General features: G+C 42.4%; 1 protein-coding gene across 3 annotated transcripts in view; it reads left to right on the top strand.

Annotated features, from left to right (window-relative positions):
- Positions 1-27,700, top strand: part of LOC126356040 (uncharacterized) — a 979,035-nt gene that overhangs the window by 372,106 nt on the left and 579,229 nt on the right. The window contains exon 1 of one of the 3 annotated variants that reach the window (XM_050006718.1): positions 11,994-12,199. The exons of the other annotated variants lie outside the window; for them this stretch is intronic. The gene's annotated coding sequence lies outside the window, so the exon portion shown is untranslated. Of the gene's footprint in view, positions 1-11,993; positions 12,200-27,700 lie in introns of those variants that run through there. 3 annotated transcript variants of the gene reach the window in all.

Raw genomic sequence — 27,700 nt, 5'->3', positions numbered from 1 at the left:
CAGTTTTTTCCACTTATTGATGCGGAGGATCCCCATTTCTTATCATATCAGTAAACCCCCGATTCTTTATGTAATGGAACTCCTACGTATAAAAAAGCAGATTCAGCGTCTCATTACTTTACAAATGTGTTAAACATGTGGTTTCAAGCACGTAAGCGAGAAAAAGTCCAGGGAAGGTTTGAAATTAAATTAAAATTTATTGGAAGTCGCTAAGTACTCTCTTTAAGAAACGCCGGATGAATGTAACCAGGGTAACTTGTGTTCCACTTTAGGCAAAAGCTAGTTTTTGACTCATCTCAATGTTTAGGACGTCATACCTCTTGAACTGTGTGTCTTACAGTGATTTAATTAAGCAGGGATATTCAATGATATATGTAAATACTGTCTGGAAAATGTTTTGCGAATAGAATTAGTAGTAAAGAAATAATAATTAAAAGCGACATGCCTGTTACTGAAGTTTACCCCATGGACAGCGAAAAGTAGTAAGCGATAAACTTTTTCCTTTCATTATTTTGTGAGAGGTGTCAGCTAGGTAAATATTTGAGACGTTTTGAAATTAAGTGTAAAGTTCGTTGCAAGTCTCTAAGTGCTCTCATGCCCTACTACTGTATGAATATAGACTACGTAATTTGCGTCTCGTGACATATACACAGTTTCAAATTGTAATACTTGCCTTACTGTGTCCAATTTTAACACAAGATTATATTTGTTAATTAGTAGAGTATGAGAGCATTTTAAATTTGTAAATTCGGTAGATAATTACGGGAAATATTGAAAATGAAATCTTTCATGTCTCTAGAACCCGTTAGGTAGTCAAGTTGCAACAGATTCCAAGATAGCGGTTCAGTAAAGTAGATCAGTGCTGCTCCCAATTTTCAGCACCCTTCTGCAGCACCAGGTCTTAAACGCTCCGATTTGCATCTTCTCGTACTTACTCTACATGCCTGATAATCTATGATTCAGTGAAAAATTTTAGTTTTGCAGGCAACAACAACCGGTTACCAGGCACACCATATCGAAACACTGCGTTATGTTACAAGGAAGCTACCGCCCGAGACTCGCACCACTGGCCGCTCCACGCATCTGGCCACGTGAGCGTCGCCACTGCAAGCCCGAAGGGCTGCAATACGAGTAGGTCTCCGGAACTGATGCGCCGCAGTACCGGTCGGCATTCATTGTTCCCTGTGAAAGCCTCGGCGCGGTTTCCGACCGGACCAGCCGTTTACATACAGTTATGAAGACAGTTTATGACTTCGGACCGATATCTCACTTGTTCCCAATCACTAGCTACCTCAGCTGTGCAAAAAGAGTATCTTAAATCAACACTCAACGATTGGAGAAAGGGCCGGCCTTTGTGGCCGAGCGGTTCTAGGCGCTACAGTCTGGAACTGCGCGACCGCTACGGTCGCAGGTTCGAATCCTGCCTCGGGCATGGATGTGTGTGATGTCCTTAGGTTAGTTCGGTTTAAGTAGTTCTAAGTCTAGGGGACTGATGATCTCAGACGTTAAGTCCCATTAGTGCTTAGAGCCATTTGAAGCATTTGATTGGAGACAACTGCGAAAACACCGAGAGAAATGCATGGTTGAATATAAATGCAAATGGTTCAAATGGCTCTGAGCACTATGGGACTCAACTACTGAGGTCATAAGTCCTCTAGAACTATTTAAACCTAACTAACCTAAGGACAACACACAAATCCATGCCCGAGGCAGGATTCGAACCTGCGACCGTAGCGGTCGCGCAGTTCCAGACTGTAGCGCCAGAACCGTTCGGCCACCAGCGGCCGGCAACATAAATGCCGGTGCTCACAAAAGACTGCATGTTGCGCGGTCGTATTTGTCCGTGAATGGCACTTGTGCGCTGTCCTTTATATGTAGCGCCATTCGTGGTCAGAACAAAGACCTGTGTAGCTGTGAGTGCTTTATGTTAAATCCAAATGAAGTCGAACGTGGGGGAACTATCGGTGCCTGAACAGTGGGTGCTTCCGTAACCAAGGTAGCTGAAGTGTTCCAGGAGGCACGGTATCGACGATGTATACCGCAAACACCTAAGGTGGCAAAACATCATCCGCTAAACATCAATCAAACTGTGTGTTGAGTGCTGCCAGCCAGAGTGGCCGAGAGGTTCTAGGCACAACAGTCTGGAACCACGCGACCACTACCGTCGCAGGTTCGTATCCTGCCTCGGGCATGGATGTGTGTGATGTCCTTAGGTTAGTTAGGTTTAAGTAGTTCTAAGTTCTATGGGACTGATGACCTCAGAAGTTGAGTCCCATTAGTGCTCAGAGCCATTTGAACCACTGTTGAGTGCTCGTGACAGATGGTCATTGGTGAGTATTGTGGCGAAAAATAAGAGGACGAAAGCACCAGAGGAGAATGTCGCACTAGCGGATACTGTCATCACCACAACACGAAAGGGGGGGGGGAGAGAGAAACAGGGAAATGTAACGCTAGCTGGAACTCCAAAAACCATTCGTCAATGACGCGAATGCCCGAAACAGGTGGTCGCGAAGTCATAAAACCTGTAGTATGGAACAATAGAAGAAAGTCATTTCGTTGGATGAGTCTTGTTTCACACTCTTTCCAATTTTCGGCCCAGTTGACGTCCCAAGAGGGAAACATAGCGGGAATTCAATGATGATTTGACAGCCACATCGTGTTATTTCACGGGTGCCGTGGTTACTGCGCAAGGTCGCATTACTGCCGAGGACCATGTGACCATTTTTGGCTGATCAGGTTTATTCCATGGTACAGTGTTTGTTCCCCAATGGTGATTCTTTGTTCTAAGACGACAGGGCCACTGTTCACACAGCTTGCATCGTCCAGGACTGGTTTTGTGAGTGCGATGATGAACTGTCGCAACTCCCCTGGTCACCACAGTCAGCACATGTCAGTGTTATTGAGCCTCCGTGATCTGCTTTGCAGAGGAGGGGACGTGATCGCTATCCACCTTCATCATCGTTATCTAAACTTGCCACTGTTTTGTAGGACGAAAGGTATAAGATTTCCTAGACAACCATAGAGTACATGTATTTATCCGTTCCAAGACGACTGTTTTGAATGACAACTAATTTCCCACACCGTGTTAGCCGTATTACCTTAGTAATATGTCTTTGTTTTGGTGTTTCTATATTTTTGTCCAACCTCATATCATCGTTTCCAAATGAGGCACTAAAAACCATAAGGGTCCGAAGCACAGAAGCAAAAGTTCTGAGAAAAATAGATGCTTGTGAAAATTACATTTATAGATAATCCACCAGTCACAGAGGTATTAACATCCTATAGTTCCTATAAAAAAATAATATACCAACTTTATATTATGAAATATTAATTAACATTTAAGATTGTATTAATTATTAATATTACTTCACAAAATTTCAATATATTGTCTTGCGACAGTCTTAAATTTTGTAATTAATATTAAGGTAGAATTGCAACTTAAGGAACAGACACTAAGTTCGCCACACACAGACGATTACGAACAATTCCAGGACTTCATGGTCGTCATTATCATAATTTTCATTAAGCACACCTGTGCACTTAAGGTTCAGCTAAAACTGGCGGTACACCTCCGATTATACAGAGTTACGTACATGAGGTAGACACTAAACTGTGTTGTCAACCCTAGGGAACAATAAAGCAGCGCTGAGGAACAAAATTATGCTTTATGCTTTGGGTCCTTGTGGAAATGAATATCCGAGAAATTGGTGAGGCAGAATTTCGTGAATGTACATACACAGGGTGTTACAAAAAGGTACGGCCAAACTTTCAGGAAACATTCCTCACACACAAAGAAAGAAAAGATGTTATGTGGAGATGTATCCGGAAACGCTTAATTTCCATGTTAGAGCTCATTGTATGGGGAGTACTACGGAAGAACCAGTTGTTTCCGTACCATGTACAGCGTGTACAGGCACTATCAGCAGCTGATTGGCCTCCACGGGTACACTTCTGCGAATGGTTCATCCAACAATGTGTCAATCCTCATTTCAGTGCAAATGTTCTCTTTACGGATGACGCTTCATTCCAACGTGATCAAATTGTAAATTTTCACAATCAACATATGTGGGTTGACGAGAATCCTCACGCAACTGTGCAATCAGGTCATCAACACAGATTTTCTGTGAACGTTTGGGCAGGAATTGTTGGTGATGCCTTGATTGGGCCCCATGTTCTTCCACCTACGCTCAATGGAGCACGTTATCATGACTTCATACGGGATACTCTACCTGTGCTGCTAGAACATGTGCCTGTACAAGTACGACACAACATGTGGTTCATGCACGATGGAGCTCCTGCACATTTCAGTCGAAGTGTTCGTACGCTTTTCAACAACAGATTCGGTGACCGATGAATTGGTAGAGGCGGACCAATTCCATGGCCTCCACGCTCTCCTGACCTCAACCCTCTTGACTTTCATTTATGGGGGCATTTGAAAACTCTTGTCTACGCAACCCCGGTACCAAATGTAGAGACTCTTCGTGCTTGTATTGTGGACAGCTGTGATACAATACGCCATTCTCCAGGGCTGCATCAGCGCATCAGGGATTCCATGCGACGGAGGGTGGCTGCATGTATCCTCGCTAACGTAGGACATTTTGAACATTTCCTGTAACAAAGTGTTTGTAGTCACACTGATACGTTCTGTTGCTTTGTGTTTCCATTCCATGATTAACGTGATTTGAAGAGGATTATAAAATGAGCTCTAACATGGAAAGTAAGCGTTTCCGGACACATGTCCACATAACATATTTTCTTTCTTTGTGTGTGAGAAATGTTTCCTGAAAGTTTGGCCGTACCTTTTTGTAATATCCTGTATACAGTGTGGGGCTACAGATTTAGATAAAACTGGGTCACCATAAGATCAGCAAATGTCAGGAGCATGCATACATGCTACAGTCTCAAAATCGATGACGGTGTGTCGGCCGGGGTGGCCGAGCGGTTCTAGGCGCTTCAATCTGGAACCGCATGTCCGCTACAGGCGCAGGTTCGAATCCTGCCGCGGGCATGGGTGTGTGTGATGTCATTAGGTTTACGTAGTTCTAAGTTCTAGGGGACTGATGACCTCCGATGTTAAGTCCCATAGTGCTGAGATGACGGTGTGCTTTAGCCCTTATGGTTCTCAGCGCACCAGATCATTGTAAACTCAATTAAATAAACATTTATGTGATCTCTAACTCCGCATTTTACCGCTGCTTTCGGTCACGAGTGCGTAGTCGCACTGAACATGGTGTTCTCCTTCAGCTAAAGTTGATTATATTGGCATGCCTTTCGACTTTGATCGATACTGCCACTTCTCAGCTACCAATCCGAGGGTCTTCTTAAATGGAACAATTCATATTCGAGTACATCGAAAACGAATGAGGCGATTCATCCCGGTTTCCAACAGTGCACCGCAGACGTGAGGTGTTCTCGTTTGGAGGGATGTTTATTAGGGATGAGGTAGGGCCACTGATATGTCTGACATTGTCTTTCGCGTGTAAACGATACAGGATCGTACTGTCAGAACATATACATTCGTTTGTGCACCTACCGCATGTGTGGGTTCATAATGGTCGCCGTTCCATCACATAATAGGAGCTTTGAGTTCGAGTTGCATTACGAAACAATCACCCAGGAAGTGTTATGATAGCCGGTGCTGGTATTAAATATTGATTTAACAACTCGTTAAAGCTGTACAACGGAAGCGGCCAATTGTTCGCGTGCGTGTCCTTTGTCGGTGAATGCGCCTAATGTGTCTGCTGTATTGACGCTTATCGTTTCCTCCGGGACTCGTTTTCACCTGTCGCTTGATGAAGCTCGATCCCCCCCCCAGACGTCGATATGCCTCCCCGCGTTTTATGACGCATTGTGCAGCTGGGTCCCTCTTGGCTCCACTCGTCGTTTCTCCGCCTCCCCTTTCCCCGCGTGGCTCTTCGTTTCGTGGCGGTGATTGCTGAAAGCAGTAGATCATTCAGCGGCGTCCGCACGGAGGTGGTAATTAAAAGGCGACTGCCTTTCCGAGCCGCCGCGAACAAAGGCAGCCTGTCGTGTTGTCCCCAAAGTGGAACTGCAGTCTGCCCGTCGCGCGGCACCGCTGTATCGATCTGCCATCGCCGCTGGCGCTACTTACTTCGCCGCGGGAGCTCAGTGTACAGTTCGATGAAAACTGCACGTTGTCTTCTCAGCGATACTATAGTATCTACTGGACACTAAATGGTTAAAATGGCTCTGAGCACTATGGGATTTAACATCTGAGGTCATTAGTCCCCTAGAACTTAGAAATAGTTAAACCTAACTAACCTAAGGACATCACACACGTCCATACTCGAGGCAGGATTCGAACCTGCGACCTTAGCGGTCGCGCGGTTCTAGACTGGAGAGCCTAGAACCGCTCGGTTCCCCGGCCGGCGGTAAATAAGTACAGCTGCAAAGCAAGAGCAATATTTAGGGGCGATCAGTTACATTTCAAATGTGAACACAATGTCAACTTCACAGTGAAAAGCAAAATACAGTTTGTTTTCTTTCCATCCAAACTGATTTTCCGTCGCCTCCTTGGAGAGTAAATCGGTACGTAATATATTTTCTCGCAGATGAATGTGATGTATATTAGGCTCACGCCGGCCGCTGTGGCCGAGCGTTTCTAGGCGCTACAGTCTGGAACCGCGCGACCACTGCGGCCGCAGGTTCGAATCCTGCCTCGGACATGGATGTGTGTGATGTCCTTAGGTTAGTTAGGTTTAAGTAGTTCTAAGTTCTAGGGAACTAATGACCACAGCAGTTAAGTCCCATAGTGCTCAGAGCCATTTGAACCATTTGAGCCCCTTGAATTAGCGCGCGCAACGGCCTGGTTAGTTAACTTCAATGCGCAAGGAATAGAATTTTTTTTGTTAACAATTACTTCTTAACACAGCCTACCCTGCAACTCTCTTACAAGCTTTTCAGAATGTTTCTGGCCACCCTGCATAGGTGTTAATGAAATGTGCAATTATTTGTTGCTTCGCTAGATGCCTTCATTTGTCCAGTCACATACATGTGTTGATGTATGAAACTGTTCTTCAGTTCAGCGCTGTCTATATTTCCCTGTATCGAAGCGTTCTAACTAAAATACTCTGACAATACTGTGCTCCCCACACTTTCTACAAACCGTCAGCCGGCCGAAGTGGCCGTGCGGTTCTAGGCGCTTCAGTCTGGAACCGCGTGACCGCTACGGTCGCAGGTTCGAATCCTGCCTCGGGCATTGATATGTGTGATGTCCTTAGGTTAGTTAGGTTTAAGTAGTTCTAAGTTCTAGGGGACTGATGACCACAGATGTTCAGTCCCATAGTGCTAAGAGCCATTTGAACCATTTTTTTGCAAACAGAGAGAGAGAGAGAGAGAGAGAGAGAGAGAGAGAGAGAGAGAGGTTGGGGGGGGGGGGGGGGGGGAGCGAAACGAAAACTGATGTGAGGAACAAACCAAATAATTTCGTTCCACTGTGTTATCGTCTTATTCCTTTCTCAGAGATGAATTTGTTTTTATCATGATTTTAATCCGTGTAGTGTTTCAAAAACAAGGTATTTATTTTATTCTGTTGTTATTGCTGCCTGTGATATTTTCATCCTACTAAAATCTTCACTTAAAAAAAACAACTGTAAACAAATAATGCTGATGTGCTTCATTAACGTATGTTTTCATCGTAATTAGATGAGCTAAATTCTATTGTCTGCTTTTTCTAAATAACCATATTCTTCATTTCAACATAAATACTATAGTACAGACAGTTTAATCTTTAGAGCTGTCAGCCAACTTTAAATGTAATCTTTAATACTGTCAGCCACCTTCAAACTGTATATTCTGGTGATGCTTTCATCCATTTGAAGAAGAATAAAAAATATGAAGTGCGAGTTGTGGCTGTTTTCAAAAACTCATATTCTTCCTCTTAGAGTTCAAGTACCCACAATGGTGTGCTTCGAACTGTTTTAGTATACAATAACAAATTAGGCGTTGATGTTTATGCAGTGAGGTAAATCAGTTCGCCAATTCTATCATTAAGTTACAAAGAATCAGCTATGTTAGCGATAGACTGTGATAATGAATAGCTTAGGACGATGTTTCGTGGTGTCCTTATATGATCCAAGGCCTCAAATTCGACAAACTTTCCTTCAGGATAGTTTGTAAAATTTTGATTTGTGTTTGATCAAAAGTTACCTAATTTAGATGCGCTCAGACATGCCGGACTCGATTTTTTTTTTTCCGCATTTCGTATATCCAGCGGGTGAGAGACCGCTTGCTTTCAGTGTAAGAATTCTTTCTATACTGCAATGCGCGATAGTGCGAGTATCAATTTCCAATCCGTATTAATTCTGCTTGTTTCTTTGTTTCAGGTAAGGTGTTGGTTCTCTGCCAGCAAAATACTATGATTACGTCTGTAGGTGAGTGTCTTTTCGCAATTATATGATTCATATCTACTGTCGCAATGTGTCTACTTAGTTTACCTGGCATTAAGATGCGTCTTGTTTCTTTGAAATAATATCCCCCATCAGGAAGTACCAATAAGTGATTCTGGAAAATGAGAACCATTGTCAGGAACAAAGTGAATGAAAAATAAAAACCGAAAAATTGTAATTATTTCCCCGAAAGTAAAGTGAAAGCAAGTGGTACGAAAAACACTGAGTTTTAAGCGTGATTTTGTAAATAAGTTCTCAGTGCCTGGGGCGAGTAACATGCATGTAACGCACTGGATTTCCAAAGGTGACATGTGCCATATTTTTTTTTTTTTAAATACTGTTTGTATTATTCGTGTTATTCGGTTATCTGTACAGTGTCTGAGTTCGCATTAACCCGGATAATTGGTCCTTTGCTGTATTGAACGTGCCAATACACCATTCTACGACGTCTAATGACATCATGAAAATAGCGGACATGAACCACTCATAAAAATATAATACGCCTCAAATACGCGTCATAATTAGAATCATACTGATCATCCTGACGTCTCATTCGTTAGCATTCCCAACTCACGACGGGCCTGTCATTATTCAACTTTAGACCTCGAGCTAGGCTAAAGATTGGTGTCATTGTTTTGCTCTATATCTCGTCGCGCACGATGACATCCAGTGACTAACTGAGGGGCTGGCGAGCGCTGCAAAAGGCGCACACACGTGTCGTGGGGGGGGGGGGGGGGGGGACAAAAATGGACAGAAAACCATCAAGAAAGAGAAAGAGATAACAAGGAGAGCTACGTTTCCTTTTATTTCTGGTTAATAAGTTATGCGCCTTACCAAAAGCTGCGATACAGAGTAAGAAATACAATTTGTTTTACTTTCCATTTTGTAGAAAATTTACGTATTACAATGATATATTTAATTTGTTGTGTAAAGTATTTCTTATCAATGTAGTTCATTTATATTTATCAGATAATAAAAGAAATATTATATTTTGCTTACTACGAAAAATCTCTTACTCATCAGTGGCCTAAAAAACTAACGATACCTGCTGAAGTATTGCACATGTTTTGTCGGTTCGAAATCGGTAGCTGCGCTGTTTGTGTAAATGAACAGCGCATTATCAATAGTGGCTGTTTGCCGTTTTGTTCTTGGCAGGAATAAATCTGTATTTTGTACACGGCCACGGTCTCCAAATGTTAGTTTTCGACAAAATGAGATACTTTGATATGAGTCGTGTACAGCTTTCTGGGAACACAGCTATAAGGAAAATAATAAAATTCTAACACACACACACACACACACACACACACACACACACACACACACAGAGAGAGAGAGAGAGAGAGAGAGAGAGAGAGAGAGAGAGAGAGACGGGGGGGGGGGGAGGTCCTATTATGACATCACCCACCCACCTTGTCTGCCCCCTCTCCTCCTGAAACTACGTATCATCCCATTGCAGTACTACCGTCTACAGCTCCCAGGATCCGTCAGTCACCCCTGGGGCAAAGTCTTGTGCAGTGAACAGCAGGTAAAGCCAAGTGATATTCTGGGCGATTCAAAAAGAAAGAACCAATCTCAATTGTTTACTACAGACAAACTATAAAAGATAGAAACACATCGAGTATATGGGTGGATAGAAGCAGGTTAAAAGTTTTGACACAGCTGCGCTGTTGTTTGTGGCAACATGGCGACTACACCACAAGAGAAACAACTTCGTGCGTTGAAACCCATTGTCGAGGGCAATGTGCTTGCCGCCGTCGATTCAGGAACAAGCCGCCTCTGCACAAGGACATTAATGACTAGCACACAAAATTCCTGGAAGCTGCTTGCATATGCAAAGGGAAGAGCACTGGTCCGCCATGCACATCTGATGCAAATGTCGACGTATCCGAGATACGTTCACACGGAGCCCTCGGAAGTCCACAAGACGGGCAGGCCAGAAACTTCCTTCTTCAACGGCGTGGCGTGTTCTGTAACGATGCCTGTATACGAAGTCTTGCACGTTGCAGTGACTACAGAAATTGCATCCCGTCGACCATAGCAAACTGTACGAATTTTGTATTTCAGTTCTCCAGGATATGCAGAGGACACTTTTCCGAACAACTTTCTTACCGGACGAATCGACGTTTCATCCATCGGATAAAGTAAACCGCCATAATAAAAGAATTTAGTAGTCACAAAATGTTGGCGTCGTCATCGAACATGAAAGAGACTCTTCGAAACAATGTATTTTGTGCTGTTTCTGTCCACAAAGTTAATGTACCTTTCCTTTTTGCGGAGGAAACAGTGACACCAATGACATGCTGAAAAATTGGTTGTTTCTCAACGCCACGGAGATTCCATTGATTTTATTTTTATGTATGGCGGCGCTCCGCTTCACTTTCATCACCATCCCACAAAGCTGGATTGGAAGAGGTGGACAGCAAGATCTTGTTCATTGCTTTCGGCCTTCCAGGTCACTAGATCTCATACTTTGTGAGTTTTTCCTATGGGGGTACAAAAAAGAGAGAGTCTTCGTCACTCCAAGGGCAGCCGTTCTTCAGGGGCTAAGAAATCTAATGTTTAAAGCTGTCGATTCCGTAAACAAACACCTGTTGAATCGTGTCTGTAATGAAATGGACTGCCGTTTCGACGTTTCTTGAGCAACGCGTGGTGTCATGTTGAGTAAACGGTATGGTGTCCGTCCGACGTAAAACGTTGAACCTTCCTCTATCCAGTGACATGCGCAACGTTTTCCTATCTTTCATATTTTGACTGTAATAAACAACTCAAATCTATCCCCTCTTTTTAAATCACTGTGACAGTTAACTAGAATCTTACAGTGTGCGTATACAAGAGCGAATGAACACACGAAAAAATAGGAAGCATAAAAGTAAGAGTTCAGAATCGTGTATTTTCAAACAGTAAAATCACCCTCAAATTCGTCCAGGAAACATTACGTGTCTCACAACAACAAAATGTTACGTTAAGCAATTATATTTCATAGATCACTGATTCCTCCTAATCTGCATAAGTGTATCATGTTTGATTGAAAGCAAAATGATATTCAGTTACAAAAGGCGGATAATATTCATAATTAAACGTGGTTAACGTAAATGAAGTAGCAATTGATGAGGATGAATGGCTGCAAACGTCGACGATAGTTCATTTAAGTAATGTTTTCCAATAACGCTTAGAAAATTTGCAAAGTCTGCGTTTAGAAAATTTGCAGGGAGGTAGCTTACCGGGAGGGGGGGGGGGGGGGGCGACGACTTTGAGCCTTAATGCTGAGTGATTTGAAGAGTGTATCAGCGATAGTGGCATCTTGTGTCCGATGCAGCGAATGTTTCATCAGACGGGATGTTAATTTTGCTTATCAGTAGCCGAACAGATTTGCCGTAGTAGTGAGGCACGGTTCAATTAGGCTGTAACGCTGATCCTTCCAGTCGGCCGCGATGCAGAGCGCCGGTTTTTTTTTTTTTTTACTTTTTTCCCCCTACGCCACCGCGTAATCCGTGCGCCGATTCGGGGACAGCAGGTGCGCGCGCGTGCGGCGGTCCCTGTGGTGGGGGAAGCGGCCCGCGTGGAGGGGGAAGCGCCGGCCGGCGCGCGCCCCGGCTCAGTCTGGGTCAGTAGGCTGAGCCCGACACGTCTGGTTGCGGAGTGTGCAGCCAGCCAGCTGTCCGTGTGTGCGTGCGCGCGCCGCGTGTCCCGAGTCACGGCGGCGGCCGCTCCGCCACGCCTCGTCTCACCTCGCAACGCCACCTGCTGACCGACGACTTCGAAGCCGAAACTTTGCGCCACTGATTGAGGTAGGTGGCTCCAGAGCAGCGGCGAGTCAGCGAGCGATGTGGGAACCTCGATCTCTGACGTCTGCGGCGTTACTGTCAGCTGTGTCGTCTGTTCGGTGTGATCCCAATATTATTGCTGCTATGGACCTAGTAGATGTTGAACGTAGCTGGTGTACAGCAAAATTTTTCGTCCCAGTTTTTGGATAGGCATATACTGTTGATGAGACAAAGTTTCGTAGTAGAGCTGTCGTCAGCATGATGAGGGGTGGACAAGATTTTAATAGACATGGTCTAGTTGCATTTGATGAACATATTTATTCGTCCTGACAAGCGTATCTTTCTCTTCTATTAAACAAGCTACGGCTCTATTTACTTTCAGACAATCAGAGCAGTGTGAATGTGAATGTTACTTTTAAGTGCCAGAGTAGGTCGTTTGAATTAACTGGAAATTAAACTCCAAATATTTATAGTCTGGTTGTTACGTGCACATATAAAGAGTTTGTAACCGAACATGACGTCGCTTAAGTCGTTCGTGAAATGCTAATGGTGCAATAGTTTCCCTGTCTTCGTCTGTCAGAAACTGTAGCTATAGTGGGGAGAAGTTCCGCCTTATACTGGACACAAATCATTTATTTTCTTTTGTCCGTGTGTTTTCTTTATATTACCTGTGCATGGTCTAACCCCTAGTCATTAGTTAATCAAATGACAGTTGTAACTGTGTGATTATGGCCGAAACCAGTCACTGTGTGTGGTTGATTACGACCGTAGAACTTATGAGTACATCACGGCCACAATACGTCTCTTTGACTTTGAAAAGAGTGTGAATTAGATTTACACACCACACATCCCCATAGTTTCTGCCACTCTCTCCACGCAGCCAACTGCAAAGAGGTCGTATTGTGCGGTATACACCTCTCTAAAACTTCAAAACCTACAAGCACAAGGGGATAATTCAAGAACACTCAGTGGAAAATTTTCCTGCGCGAACATTTCCAAAACAGTCGCCCAACAACATAGGGCATGTGTTTTTACTTTCCGTTTATTTGTGGCTCAGTTTCAATAGTATTTCAATTTTATGAACTATTTAGTAAGGAAAGATTTTCTATAATCAAGCATATAGCACAGAGTGTTATCCGAATATACAGTAATTCCGAGTATTCTGCTTTCTAAAAAGGCTACGTTTTAGATTCGTCCCCTCGTTTGCTAGGCAATATCCTTAAACGTGGTAGCTTCCAAGAAAGTATCTAACGTGTTTACACACATCGTTTGGCAGTAATTTTGTTCTGGTACTACCAAGTCGTTTATATCACTACCAAGCGAGCCGATCGCATCTGTTTCTCAAATGTATCTACGAAGATATTGGTGGCACATCGCGCGGTCGTTGCCGCATCCCATTGCAATATTGTGTGTCCTTCCGTGTGCTTGCTATAGTTTAGTTCAACACGTATTCGGCGCTAGTTTTTCAGTGCCACGTACAGAGACTTAATTCCTCAGCATCCAATACCGTAACAATTTTCCCATTAATCGCTTCACGGCTCTTTACAATTCTGTTAATACTTCCCTCGCTATTGAAATCTTTGAATACGCCCATTTGTCATTGCTCAAGGTCGCTGTAGTCACATCGTCTTGGGGAGCCGGCTTTAAATTCAGCGTTCGTCAGAGTTTGTGGACACTTGTGCGCAGATGGAATAAGCTGACATTTCTGCAGAGTCCAAGATACTTAAAGTTTTGTCTTCGGATTCGTTAGCTTCGCAACTCTCACCCAGTCACTTCCCAACTTAACCTAGACCTTGAGCTAAGCTACAGATCAGTCTGTCACCGCAGTCCGCTTCACATTCTTTGGTTTCGCCAACTCTCAACAAATCTGTCACATTAAAAACCTACTGGACCGAAGATGTGCAGATCTGCCTGAAACCAGGTTTTCCAACATGTCATCGCACTAATTTCTAACCAGGAAACTATTTCTTAATGTGCCTGTATGTTACCTGTGAGAAGCCGCTTATTCCAACAAGAGGTCCAGACACCGCAGAACTGTCTCCAAGAAGTTTGCCTGCGCTAGTGTCGTAATCTCGAACAATGGGCTGCGGATAAGAAGCGTGTAGAAATAAGTTCGCTGCTGATTGGTGAGATCTTCCAAGATCTTGGGTGTGACGCACATTAATAGGTTTTATTGCGCTCAGTGAGGCAGTGCAGTTAAGACACATTCGGAAAGATAGACTTCGCTCTGTCCGGCCCTCCCGATTTCCGTGGTTTTCTAACTCATTACAGGCAAATGCCGGTATGGTTCCTTCAATAAGGCGAGACGGCCGACCATCTGTCCTATATACATAAAAAGATAGCATTGTATTGTGTGTTTATTTTTATTGTACAATGATAGCTCCTGTCTCTTAGGGAGATCATCCCTGGACGAATAAATAAATCACATAATACTGTAGAACTTCTTTGCTTGCTGTTTCATGAAGGATTATCGTTGTGATGTAAATTAAATCATCTGTTACAGTAATAGTTACAGGAGATAGTTATTAAGCAAAAGCGTCTAATAACATGTCGCCTAGATTCACGCCTGCGTTTGGTGTCTAGCGGGTTGATCAGTTACATTGACTGCTGCTTACAATTAAACCGCGAAGCAGTAATAATCTTTGACTGAGCTGTCACATGTAGGTTCGTCATTTGTACTACGGATCACTCTTTCATCCCTAGACGATAACGTCTATATCTCCGAAGATGAAATTCTCAGAGAACGTAATTGAGAAACAAGACAGTAACCTTGACGCATGAGGTCTTAGATATTTTTTCCTGTGAGTTTATTTCACAAAAGATGCAGAATATTTGAAAGTAAAAAATGATTTGTTTTGCAACATACGAACAGAGGAAGACAAGTCTACACCGTGCGTAAATAAGAACGTTAATACATGACACAATTTTCGTTAACTTTTTTAACAATGGAAAAGTCAGCTCCATTAATAAAGAAAATAATTGTATGAGAACGAAGTTTTTTGCAACGGCAGTGATGTAAACATTCTAGGCCTCTTTGGCGCGTCAGTTCAGGATAAAACCTCAAGATTTCGACATTTACTTCCAACAATGTGTAGAGTCCCAGGAAGACGAGATATAAGAACTATTTTACGGACTCCTATGAGAGTGCGGACGCAATTATATCGGTTGATGCCTGCGCACCATTTCCGACCGCAGTGCCGAACATTAACGCCATATTAAAAATAGAGAACTGGAGAAATTGGCAGTTGTGCACAGTCTCACAAACTCAAAATAGTGTTTGACGAAACAATCGTTTTGTCCCAGGCTCCTACATACTGGGGTTCTGTAATTAAATAGTCTGTATAAATGAGAATGTTTCAAAAGAACTTCAACTGTGACGGCGGATAATAATGTTTGCGGTGCATGGAACCGACCTCCCGATGAAGAGGAGGTAAAGATACATTCGGCGCAGTGTTTACGCTATTACGGAAGTGGTGGCGACACCAACGCAGACGATGGAGATAATCGTCGAAATCTCGAGGTTTTACACTAAATTGACAGAGCAGCAAGACGTCCGAGAATATATTACACATAAGACAGTAGTTTTTGATGTTATTTGGTTCCTAGAAAGAAAACAAAGCAGTGTATATTGTAAAAGGGTACGAAGTTTGATTTGTTACATATGTATTTTCTTTCACCAGTGAATGTCGACCTTTTGACATGTTTGTATGCCACTTTTCTTTTGAGGAAAGTAGAATTTTCAGCATATAACCTTTAAGAACATCCGTTATGAATTTTGTTTTGACCGTTAACAAACTATCTTATAATTGCTACTTCCATAATTCTGATTTTTTTGCGTCACGGGTGCTATCTCAGTCTCACGTTCAGCGTTGAATAAAGGGCTACGGACACACTTCCATTTCACTACGACCTTCCGTAGACGTCCAGTCGGAATGGGCATTAAGTTAACTTTTTTTTTATTTGTCTTGCACTTCTTATATCGAACAACTTAAGTTGGAAAGAACACACACACACAAAATGTTGTGAGGAAGGTTAGTCAAAGATTGTGTTTTATTGGCAGGACACTTAAAAATGTAACAGTTACTAAAGAGACTGCATACACTACACTTGTTCGTCCTCTTTTAGAATACTGCTGCTCAGTTTGGGATCCTTACCAGGTAGGATTGTCGGAATATATCGAGAAATTCAAAGGACAGCCCTTTTTGTATTATCACGAAATAGGGGAAGGACTGTCACTGAAATGATACGGGATTCGGGGTGGACATCATTAAAACAAAAGCGTTTTTCGTTGCAGCGGAATCTCCTCGCGAAATTTCAATCACCCAACTTTCTCCTCCGAATGTGAAAATATTTTTTTGACGCCGATCTTCATTGGGAGAAACGGTCATCATAATAAAATCAAAGCTCGCACGGAAAGAATAACAGAGAATTATTGTGGCGGTGGTTCGGTGCACTTAAATGTGATTTGCAGAGTATCCATGTAGATGTATATAAGTAAAATTGCGTTTAACATGGCTGTAACGTAGACACAGATCAGTCTCTCACCACAGCCTTGATTCCGCATTCACATTCGTTGGTTTCCACTCTCAACCAGATCGTCACCCTCAAACCTAATCCAGATATCTGACTACACTACAGCCAGATCTGTTCCACATGCAAAGATTTAAAAGAATGATGGATGAGATTGACACCATACCGCTTTAGCCCTATACTGCTATTCAGACAATAGTCTGTGTGTCGTCGTAGACTTTCACTCTCTACGATAGATGCATTCTGTTTGTCTGCTTTCGTGTCCAATATCTCCATTATTATTTCCCCAACCTTTGCAAAAATGTAAAGACAATAAGTAGAAATTTGTTAGCTTGTCTTTCGTTCCAAACTTAACAGTAAATTCAACGTATTGTTGTGAATGAATTTTGACTCACGCGCCACAACTCAACACACTGCATGGACGCGTCGCTTTACCTTTGTGATGAAGTAGATATCCGAACTTCTTGTGACGAGATGTATTGAGATTGACGTAATGTTGTTTTATCACGTGTGCTTGGTTTTGAGGAAGATATGATCCCTGAAACAAGAGGCCAAATGGTTTGTCAACGATACCTTCGGAAGAGCGACCGGAAATATCAAACATTTACTGTAACTTAACCTGTTGACTAGTTACAAGATGGCTGTAAACGGAGTGATTCATAAGTTAAAATGCCTGAGCACGTGCGGTGCACAGATCTACGTCGCACTCGGAATAGTGCTCGAAGGCCGCGCACGTCCTATTGATTCTTCTCGGCGTGTCCTTGAACAAAACTCTCACTATTGGCGTTTCGTGTCTCTACCGATTAAGTAACCGCTCATTCGCCGGTGGCAACTGTGCACGTCCCTTGGCGGGAGGAATCATGACTATCACTCCGAAGACTTCATCTGTCATATAGTTGGCGGCGGTGGTCTTGTAGATGATTACAGATGGTTGCGCTTCGCTGGAAGGAAGGATGGAGCTACTGCTGTGCGTTACGTGTCAACATGCTGTCGCGCGGTTCACAGGCGGCACCGCTCGTGGTATTTGCGTTCGAGACCGCGTCGCGTGTGAAATTCCGTTTCACATGCCGCGTTCCTCACGTGCCAGCTGACTATACGCGCTTGACGGCTATCGGATGTGCTTATTTCTGAAGGTCATTTGTTGTTGTTTCAAATACGATAGTACACTTCCTGTTTCAGTTACGATAGTTGTTGTTAATGGTGAACTAGTTTAAGCATTCAAGTATCCAGTTTTCGAGTATTTATCACTAAGTTTACTTAGCCACCCACATAAGGTTCTCTGTAAGGGAATTTCCCTATAACGCTTCTGGTTGGTCATATTTATTTATTCATACAGCCATCCACCGACGCACACCCACACGCACACACACCACCCAATTTCTAAATGTGTTTATTTTCATAGTATTATGAAAAATTCCATACATTGAAATGTGATCTCTACGTAAGAATGCTTTAAGCCGGCAAGGCAGGTGGTCGGTCGTGGGAAGGAACCGTCCCCGCGTTTGCCTGAAGTGATTTAGGAAGACCACGGAAAACCTAAATCAGGTTGGCTGGCAGAGCTGAATATGAATTCATCGCATTAACAACTGCAGTGCCTCATTCGGTTGGTCCCTTTTGTACCGGTGTTCTTAGACTGAAACACAGTTTCATTTTCATCTGTACACACATATGTGAACCCGCTTCTGGCTTCGGAACAACGAACTTGCTGCTCTACTCCTTGTACTTACTGCAGTTCCTTCGGAAATCCTGTCTCCAGATCTGTAAACGCGTCACTATTCCCCGTACACACTTCAGTATCGACTCTGGAAATGTGGATTTGGCTTGCAATTTGTAGCTTCCACATTGTTTCCTAACGCACTTGAGTTGTGATTAGACTCTCAAGTCGCTACATGATTTTTAAATTGCTTGTTAATGTGGGTGATTTGGGTTCAGAGAAACTTAATAGTACTGGATCTACTTGAAAGTTCATTTTTATTTAAATGACGAAATTAACTTGTAAATATAAAAGAGTACTTAAAACCAAAAATATTTCGTCGTATTATATTGGGCTGGCAACCTTACGGAAGGTAGTCTTTAGATTTCAAGCTTAAGATGTGAGCTGAGCTTAAAAACACAAAAAATGGTTCAAATGGCTCTGAGCACTATGGGACTCTACTTCTGAGGTCATCAGTCCCCTAGAACTTAGAACTACTTAAACCTACCTAACCTAAGGACATCACACACATCCATGCCCGAGGCAGGATTCGAACCTGCGACCGTAGCGGTCGCGCGGTTCCAGACTGTAGCGCCTAGAAACGCTCGGCCAGCCCGGCCGGCTTAAAAACACTATTTTTGACCGATGTTTACGACTAGTAATAACTTACAACTGTGAGACAAGGACATTGTGTTCATTGTTAGAAAACTGACAGTACCTCAGGGATGAATGGAAAGATTAGTGTTGATGTACACGAAGACAGAAAGAAATCGATAGATTTCAAACGTTTAGGAAAGGTCAGTGGCATTGCGGAAGGGATAAATATCTTCAAATAGCAATGAGGTCGTCATGTCATTTGAAGAAAGCATGGTATATCGACAAAACAAATACTTAACTGGAGCCGAATTCACCAAAAGACCGGGGGGAAGAAAACCGGAGAGATGGGACAGATTTACGAAAGACTACGGAGTGCGGTTGGTAACGGGAAACTCAAGATCGACCGGAATGGAAGAACTGTTGCTATCGTACGTTGCACGCAGACTAAGTCCATCATTGAATTAACGATGATGGTATATGATCCAAAGATTTTATTAAATTGACATACCGCCTAATGCAAGACACCGTTTGATTCTTTTTGTTTTATCCAAACATGTTTCAGCACACTGTGCTATCTTAAGCTGATTTATTTTGTTTTCTTCCTGAAACGAGCAGAAATTATTTCCAGATTACGTCAGCAAACACGAAAAGTAAAATGAGCTAAAGCATCCAAAATATGATTAAAGTAATACATAAATGCTGTTGCATATGTTGAATGGGCAAGCTCTAACAGCTTTGCGACAACTCTGTCCTGCATCACTGGCATCTTTATAAAATGCTATATCCACTTGCGCTTTTAATGGCGATGGCTCATACACAGTTAGTAGTTGCTGACAACATATTCTTTAATTATGTGGTCGAGATTAAGAACGTATTTATTCACTATTAAGAAATTTCGAAGGCGCTAATAATGTGATGTTTGACCGTGCTGATGAAATCGGTATTGCTTATTTGCAAACATCACTCTTTCTTTTCTTTAATTGGTTTTCGGGGAACCGATATTTGATCGGCTCCACGGAATCAATTCTGACTTTACGCTTAACAAGACAGCGAAAATCTGTCTTAGAAATTAGTTTTTTGTCTCCCGCAAGTTGCGTCGGTCGTAGACATTGACTGTGCGGCACGAAGGAGTATCACGCTTTCGGAATTGAACTCTCGCTGACTCGCCAATTGTCTTAAAATTAAATGAGGCATCACGTCTTACTTGCGTAAGTTAGGTGCGTACTTGAGGGTCACTGAAATACAGTTAGTGATTCTCAGTTATTACAAATATCCGTATGAAATATATAAGTTCTTAAAGTTCTAACGGTATTTCGTTAATTTGTCTCGTACAGACACATTCGCATAGTATTTAGCGCTATTGGGCCACGAAATTTTATTTTACACAAACTTGGGAAATGTAATTTCATCTAGCTGGCCTTAGCTTCCCAGTCCAGCGTCTTATGACTGTTAGTCTGCATTTAGAAGTAATTATCATTAATAGGAGAGCAGTCTGCGTAATAACAAGACAGCGCTGTTAAGAAACTGGTAAAACTGCTGCCATACTTTGTGAAATCCTCCTTGGTTGTGAACCGAGTGGCCGCGTCGACTTGAAACGCTTTAAGGAGTTTCGTATTCATATCCAGGAATCTAGCTTGTTGCAGTCTCTGACTTCCTATTCAAACTATATTTGAAACTGCGCCGGAGGATATCGTGATCTTGTCGTATACATTAAGGAAAATTTAAAGCATTTTTCCGGCACGGGTAGGTGCCTCAAGCGACTAATGAGTAAAATTTTACTCTTTTGATTGTATTAACATTTCTCTCTCGAAATGAATGTTTATCTTTTAACTGTAAACGTCTGTGATGAGTACGTGTAAAAAGTAATGTTCATGTTATTGAGAGTGCCACTTAAAGTGAAAGGGCGGTATCCAGCGCCGGCTGTTAGCGTTTCCTTCTTTAATATCATCAGTAGAAGCGCCACTTTCACATTATTATTCCATTTCGCAATGAATTACTGTCTGCCTTGTTACTGCTCTGCTCTATAAATTTTAATTAAAGAGCGAACCAAATCAGTGACAAGAACTCGTGCACGGTATAGGAGCGAACAAATGACATACAGATGTATACATAAAATAAAAATAATGTTTACAGTGCTATTTATTAATCACGACGTAGCGTGTTGAACAGGTCATGAGTCATCCGAACTCGTGCAGGCTTCTTAGAAGTTAGTTCTAAATGCTGCCAGCAGAACTTGTTATGCTGTTAGTCAAAACCACAAATGGAATAAGGGAGGCAATTGCATCGCTGCAGAAGCGGTACCACTGCAGTCGCCCGCAGCATCAAGTGAACAGCGCGAAGAGTAGTTAGGCGGGGAATTGCCGGCAATTGAGCAGGCGCGTTTTGTTCTCGGCACTTGCAGCAGGGCGAGGTCAGTAGTGACCTCCTACCTCCTCCGCGTCGTGTAGTATTCATAGTTACGGCCAGTGAATGCTTCTGAATGTCCTCATTTTTGTAACTTCTTCCCCTCCCCCCCCCCCCTCCCCTTCGTGACAAAAATAAAAACTGAAGTGATTGAGGAATGCAGGAATAACGATAAAATGGATTGCTACGCCTTCATTTGTTTTCGTCTGTATTGTTTCCAGTACCCGGTAAAATTAAATGCCATAGCTCTGTGCTCTATATTCCTCCGTGGCTTACATTTCTGTACGAACGGTGTCAGGGACGAAAGAAACGTAACTGCTAAATCAGTCTTATATTTTATAATCAGTGTCATACTTTATCGTTAAATTGCATTACTTAGTATTCCATAGATACCACGGAAGGGATGGTGGTTTCTGCGATGTGGAGAGAAGTCAGTCTGACATTTTAGTGAGTATAGTGAAACGACATAACATTATGAAATATTGATGCATTACAGTGCTAATTATACCTATGAAAATCTGAAACAAATTTAACACTTTACGTGAACATATTCTACAGTGCTGTAGAGTTGAGCTGCAGGAAACTCTTTAATTCAGCCGTAAACTCCACCTTTAATATTCTCTGGTATTTTATTGAATGCATGTGTACTCATGTCTTCCATTTCTGTCTGTATTAATGTTAATTACTTGAAGCCTTGGTAGAGGTCGTTGTTGATACTACAGTTACATTCGTGCTTTTCACTATATTTCGAGAAAATATAAATATTGATGACTTACAAAGAAGACTAATAATCAGTGTGCATGTTATGAAGCGGTCATCAAAATACGAAGTTTTTTGAAGAAGTCTCTGCAGGGTGTTCTAGAATGAACGCAAAAAATTCTTGTTACATGCTCTTGTATTCTGAATAGTCGTTCCCTGTAAGTTGAGTTTCCTCATATAATGATTTCGTAACTGATTAGTGAATACAGAATAAACTATGAAAATTTTTTTCAGAGTCCACTACCAATCACAAATTTTTCTTGACTTACTTAAATTATTTAATAAAGCAACAAGTTTCGCGGTAAAAACCTCAACAGACTACAACGGCAATATAAAAAACATAGTGATATTGAAGGCGTTCTTTACAATCTTGGCTTGTGCTGTAAAGAACAACTTCAGTGTTAGTATAATTTGTCGTTAAATGTTTTTTTTTTTTTTTTTTTAATTGCCATTGCAGCCTGAAGAGGTTTGTACCTCGAAACTTTTGCTTTAAACAGTCATGGTCCATAAACAGTCAATATGGCTTTAAATTGTGGAATAAACTAGTTTCTTCCTTTTTTAAATCACCTACAACATTGTGTCTCCTGCTAACGTAGTAGAAGCAAGGAGACTTCATTCATTCTAGGCTGTGATTTACAAAAAAATTAAATTTATACTTCTTGTACTTCATTGTTCAAGAAACCTGTTTTTATAGTTTGTGCAGTTCTTTGAGGAGCACTGAATTGCATCTATTCAGTCTTGTCAGAATGCTGCCTTGAAAAGGCGCTTGTCCCATCTGCTAAAATGAGAAAAAATGAAGTCCTCTGATACTGCAGGTGGAAGTTAATTTATGTATTTCGGAAAAAATAGAGGACCACAAAATCGAACCTTGTGGTACAGTCTGTCTGTCTGCTTCTAATTCTGAGTGCCTAGTCTTACGTGATTGAAATAAAACTGATACACATTGATTTCTGTCTGATCTTACACAACGCAGGCCGTAGAACGTTATGGAGACACTGTAAAGGAATAGTAAATGTAGAAAAAATGTTGACTGATATTGTCAGAAAATTATAATTGTTAAGAATAAGTACGTTCTGACAAGAAACTTGTCGTTCATTATTTATTGAACGAATCTCTTGTGAGGACCATGAAAATATTCTGAAGAGCCAAGCAGAGAGAGGTCCACTGGTCTTGTCAGAATCAGTACTGAAATTGCCGAAACTTCTGAGATGGGTCAAAATCGAGAGCAGGGTATGACCTTGATTTTACAGGCACCATACCCATCTATCAGATAATTTTATCGCGTATCTTTTTTAGCAGAGAACTCGCTTATCTTGAATAAACTGGTCTTGGTGGGAACCAGCGTAAATTCTGCAAACACCTCTTAAGTGGAATCTTAACACTTGCTCTTCGTACGGTACAGTCAGGGGCATGCACAAGGATGGCTTGTGTAGATTCGCTGTTATTATTGACTTTGGAAACGCTTAGGTTCATTGTCACACCAACGCCTGTTAAATAAAATACATTGCCACGTTTGACTAGACGGAGTGTTTCTGTATGGACTAAATTGTATGCCAGATTACTAGGCATCCATATATGCTCAGGGATTCTAATAGGGGCATTTTCATAATTTTGTCAGTTAACGATCTAAGAACTAGTGACAACTACTATTACCTCCACAGATCAGGCGTCAGAGACTCCCCAAACTGTTCGTGTAGCTCCACACCAGGAAGTGATTTAAACCACCCATTCTTGCCGTGTTAGTGGTATCGAGATCAGTGAGTCACGTTGTGCAAAAGACTAAATAAGTTGAAACACCAGTTACCCAGTGATCCTCCAGAATCGTCGCACCAGAAAATGCAAGGCTTTACAGAATCATCGTGAACTTTCTAAGAGGTATTAACCCGCACATTTAATTGTTTATTCTCTTTGAGAACTTCTGAATCGTAGACTTTTTTCAGGCAATAGCCCAATATCAGGTGACTGTTTCACTTAAGAATAGATTAGTGGATTTGTATTTTTTAACTTTTTTACGTCAGTAATGTAGTACAGGGTGTATCAAAAAGAATCATATGATTTGGCAAGTTTATATTTCTGAAACTAATAAACACATACAATGAATTTTGTTTTTTGATGAACAGGAATCAAATGGTCTGTGCACTATGCGACTTAACTTCTGAGGTCATCAGTCGTCTAGAACTTAGAACTAATTAAACCTAACTAACCTAAGGACATCACACACATCCATGCCCGAGGCAGGATTCGAACCTGCGACCGTAGCGGTAGCTCGGTCCCAGACTGTAGCGCCTAGAACCGCACGGCCACCCCGGCTGGGAACAGGAATCTCAAAAAGTTTTTTTTTGTATCTTTTGATAGGTGTTCTACACGACCCCCTTGAGACGCACGGCATATGTCAGTGCGGTATTCAAACTGTTTCCACAGTCATATCCGGTAACCTTGGAAGTCAGTAATGTAAGGATGAATCATTTGGTCCAGTGCAACCTATCCATCATCGTTCAGTAACACTTCGATTTGAAATTCCCCCACTTCCATATGCCTGTATGGCAGTGCCCCATCCTGTTGGTAAATGAAGTCGTTTGAATCAGTCTCCAACTACGGGAAAAGAAAGTTCTCTATCTTATGGAGATATGTGCTTCCTGTAACAGTGTTCTCGACAAAGAAAAATGTACCATACACCTTTTGCCGTGAAACTGCACAAAATATATTAAATTTTGGAGAGTCCCTCTCACGTTGTAAAACTTCATATGGTTGTTCATAACCCATATTCTCACATTATGACGGCTCACCTTTCCATTTAAATGGAATGTTGCCTCGTCACTAAACACTAAGTGTGGAAGAAAACTGTCATCCATCTTTCCAATAACGAAATTACAGAACTCCACACGTTGTTGTTGGTCACGTTCACTAAGAACGTGCAGTAGCTGAATTTTGTATGGTTTCATGTGTAAAGGTCGATATGGTTTCATGTGTTAACGCCGACGCCACACATGCCAGACCAACATCGGGGGCACGTTGAGCTGTCGAGCTGCCAGCGAACGAATTTCTGTGGGCTCCTTGTTAAACGATGGCGGATGCCTTTACACAAACAACCTCTTTCTCGGAATTGTTCACGCCATCGTCTAAAGCTCTGTACTGTGGTAGGATCCACACCATACCTAGTACAAAAATCATGCTGAACAGTTATTACTGCTCCGCACTGCGCAAAACGTAGAACAAAACACTTTGTTGCCCCAGCACCGTTTCTACTAGGACTGAAGTGGGCGCACATTGCTGCTACCTAGCGGAAACTGTACAGAACTCGAGAGTTTGCTCTTTCCAACAGAACGTTGTTCATCCACATATCTCAAATAACATAATAGTTAAGATTTTTTAAAATTGGATGATGTAGTAGTAGTCATTCTTGTCCTCTAAGAGGTTCTTGTAAATTATGTAACTGTTCTCTTTCCGCACGTTGCATTGTCTCCACTCCCCCATCTTTCTGTACCCCCACCCCCGTCCAGTATCACGTGTACTAATATGATTTATGCATGAACGGATCCGTAAGTCACCAACTTTGCATTTTGCACTCAACAAATGTTATACGAATGCCCATTTGGTCGCACGACATATACCCAAACTGTAGTCAAATTCGTTCCATCTGTTATGTAGCTACATCGTGTGAATGGTCATCACAGCAGCGTTGATGCGCTCTCTGAGCTCTTCGTGTTCTTCGCAGTTGGGGGATAATCAAACACGGCCCTTAATGTACCATCCAGAGGAAAAAGTCACAAGGCATTAGATCAGGCCATCTGCGCGGCCGAGGGAACGAGGTCATATGTTTATCACTATTAGCATTTCACCGCTGCTGCAATTCGTCGTTTAGGTGGTGACGAACATCGATGCTCCTTTAAGATGGTGGGGGGGGGGGGGGGGGGCTCCGTCTTGTTGGTAGAGGAAATTCTCGGAATGAGCAGTCAGTTGCGGAAACAACCACAAGCGCAGCATGTGGTAAGAGGAACCCGTCACAATCTTCTCATAGAAGAATAGCGGCCCGTGCAGCTGTTCACCCTGAATTGCACAGAAATCATGTAGATGTAGTTGGAGTGCTTCTTGAATTTTGATGCAAAACTGAAGGCGCGTCGGCCATAATGTTCAGATTGTAATTGTTACACAAACTATAGACGGCACGGTCTGAAATGTAACTGCTGTCGCAAAATCTTCCACATAATTTGCTGCGATATTCAAATTTCGTGGCTTCCGTCGACCGTTGGTTTTTTTAACTTCGAACGAAATTTTCCCTGATCCTTTGCACGGTTGCATCTGTCACTCTTTTCGACAGCTACTTTTCTGTTTACAGAAGCGACCAGAGTTCATAAATTGTCGACACCAACGCGCAATGCTCTGTTTACATGGCGGTTCTGTTCCATAATTCCTGCTAAATGTACGCTGATTTCTTTATTACAGATGAACACCTTGGGTATTCCAACAGGCACACTTTTTTCTTGCTTTGTTTTCATTTTGCTAGGGCTCTGCAGTATTAACACCAACTGGTGGGCACAATGCAAATTGGATGAGGTTCTATTTTTGTATCAATCATATTAGATTGGTGCATAAGTTCGTAGCGTTCTGGTTTCGGCTGTTAGTATTCCGGTCACTGTGGGATTATTGATCGATTGTCATCTTTTATTTTCAGTTCACTGTTGCTAATTGAGTTTATATTTTGGCATTTGGAGATAGTAAGTGAAGCAGTGGACGGTAGGAAACGAAGTGCCAAATGTAGAAATAGGAAAATTTCTAACATATTCGTATATTTGACTGCAATAGAGGTGTGACAGTAACGGAGGCAGCGAGAAACGTTTGCGCCGCGTGTTCATATAATGCCATCGGATAGAGCACGGCAAGAAAGTGATTTTTTCGTTTCAAGGAGTATAGTTTTTAATTTAGTGACTCAGCACGTTCGGGAAGACCTTCGGTGTTTGGAGAAGATCGTTTAAACGCATTAATTCACAATGATCCTCGTCACTGTATTCGAAAATTGACAAATGTGATGGACTGTGATCATTCCACTAACGTGCAACATTTGCATGCGACGCGAAAGGTTCAAAAATCGTGTGTGTGTACCGCATGCTGTAAGCCAACATCACAAAATTCAGCGGGTGGCCTTATTTTGCATCTCTTCTTGCTCGTTATTAGTTGGCTCGAGAGCCACACCGACCGTTCCTGTCGTCACTGGAGACGAGAAGTGGTTTCTTTACGATAACATCAGGAAAAGAATGGAATGCTTGAGCCCAGACAAAGCAGCAATTCCTCGCACGAAGACTTGCATGCTTCCACAAAAGATAATGTTATGCATCTGGTAGAACGACGACGGTGTGGTGTACTACGAATTGCTCCCGCGAGTTGTAACCATCACTGATGACATTTATTGCCAACAACTGAAACGTCTTGCAGACGCAGTCCAAGAACAACGACCAGGAAGACTGCGTGATGTGATGCTACTACACGGTAACGCCCTCCCGCATTCTTCTATACTGACAAGGCACTGTAAAGGAGTTGGGTTGGGA

This window comes from Schistocerca gregaria, chromosome 3 (assembly GCF_023897955.1).
Source record: "Schistocerca gregaria isolate iqSchGreg1 chromosome 3, iqSchGreg1.2, whole genome shotgun sequence".
NCBI lineage: Eukaryota > Metazoa > Arthropoda > Insecta > Orthoptera > Acrididae > Schistocerca > Schistocerca gregaria.
Note: the sequence above shows the minus strand (reverse complement) of the source record. Positions and strands in the feature narration are given on the sequence as shown.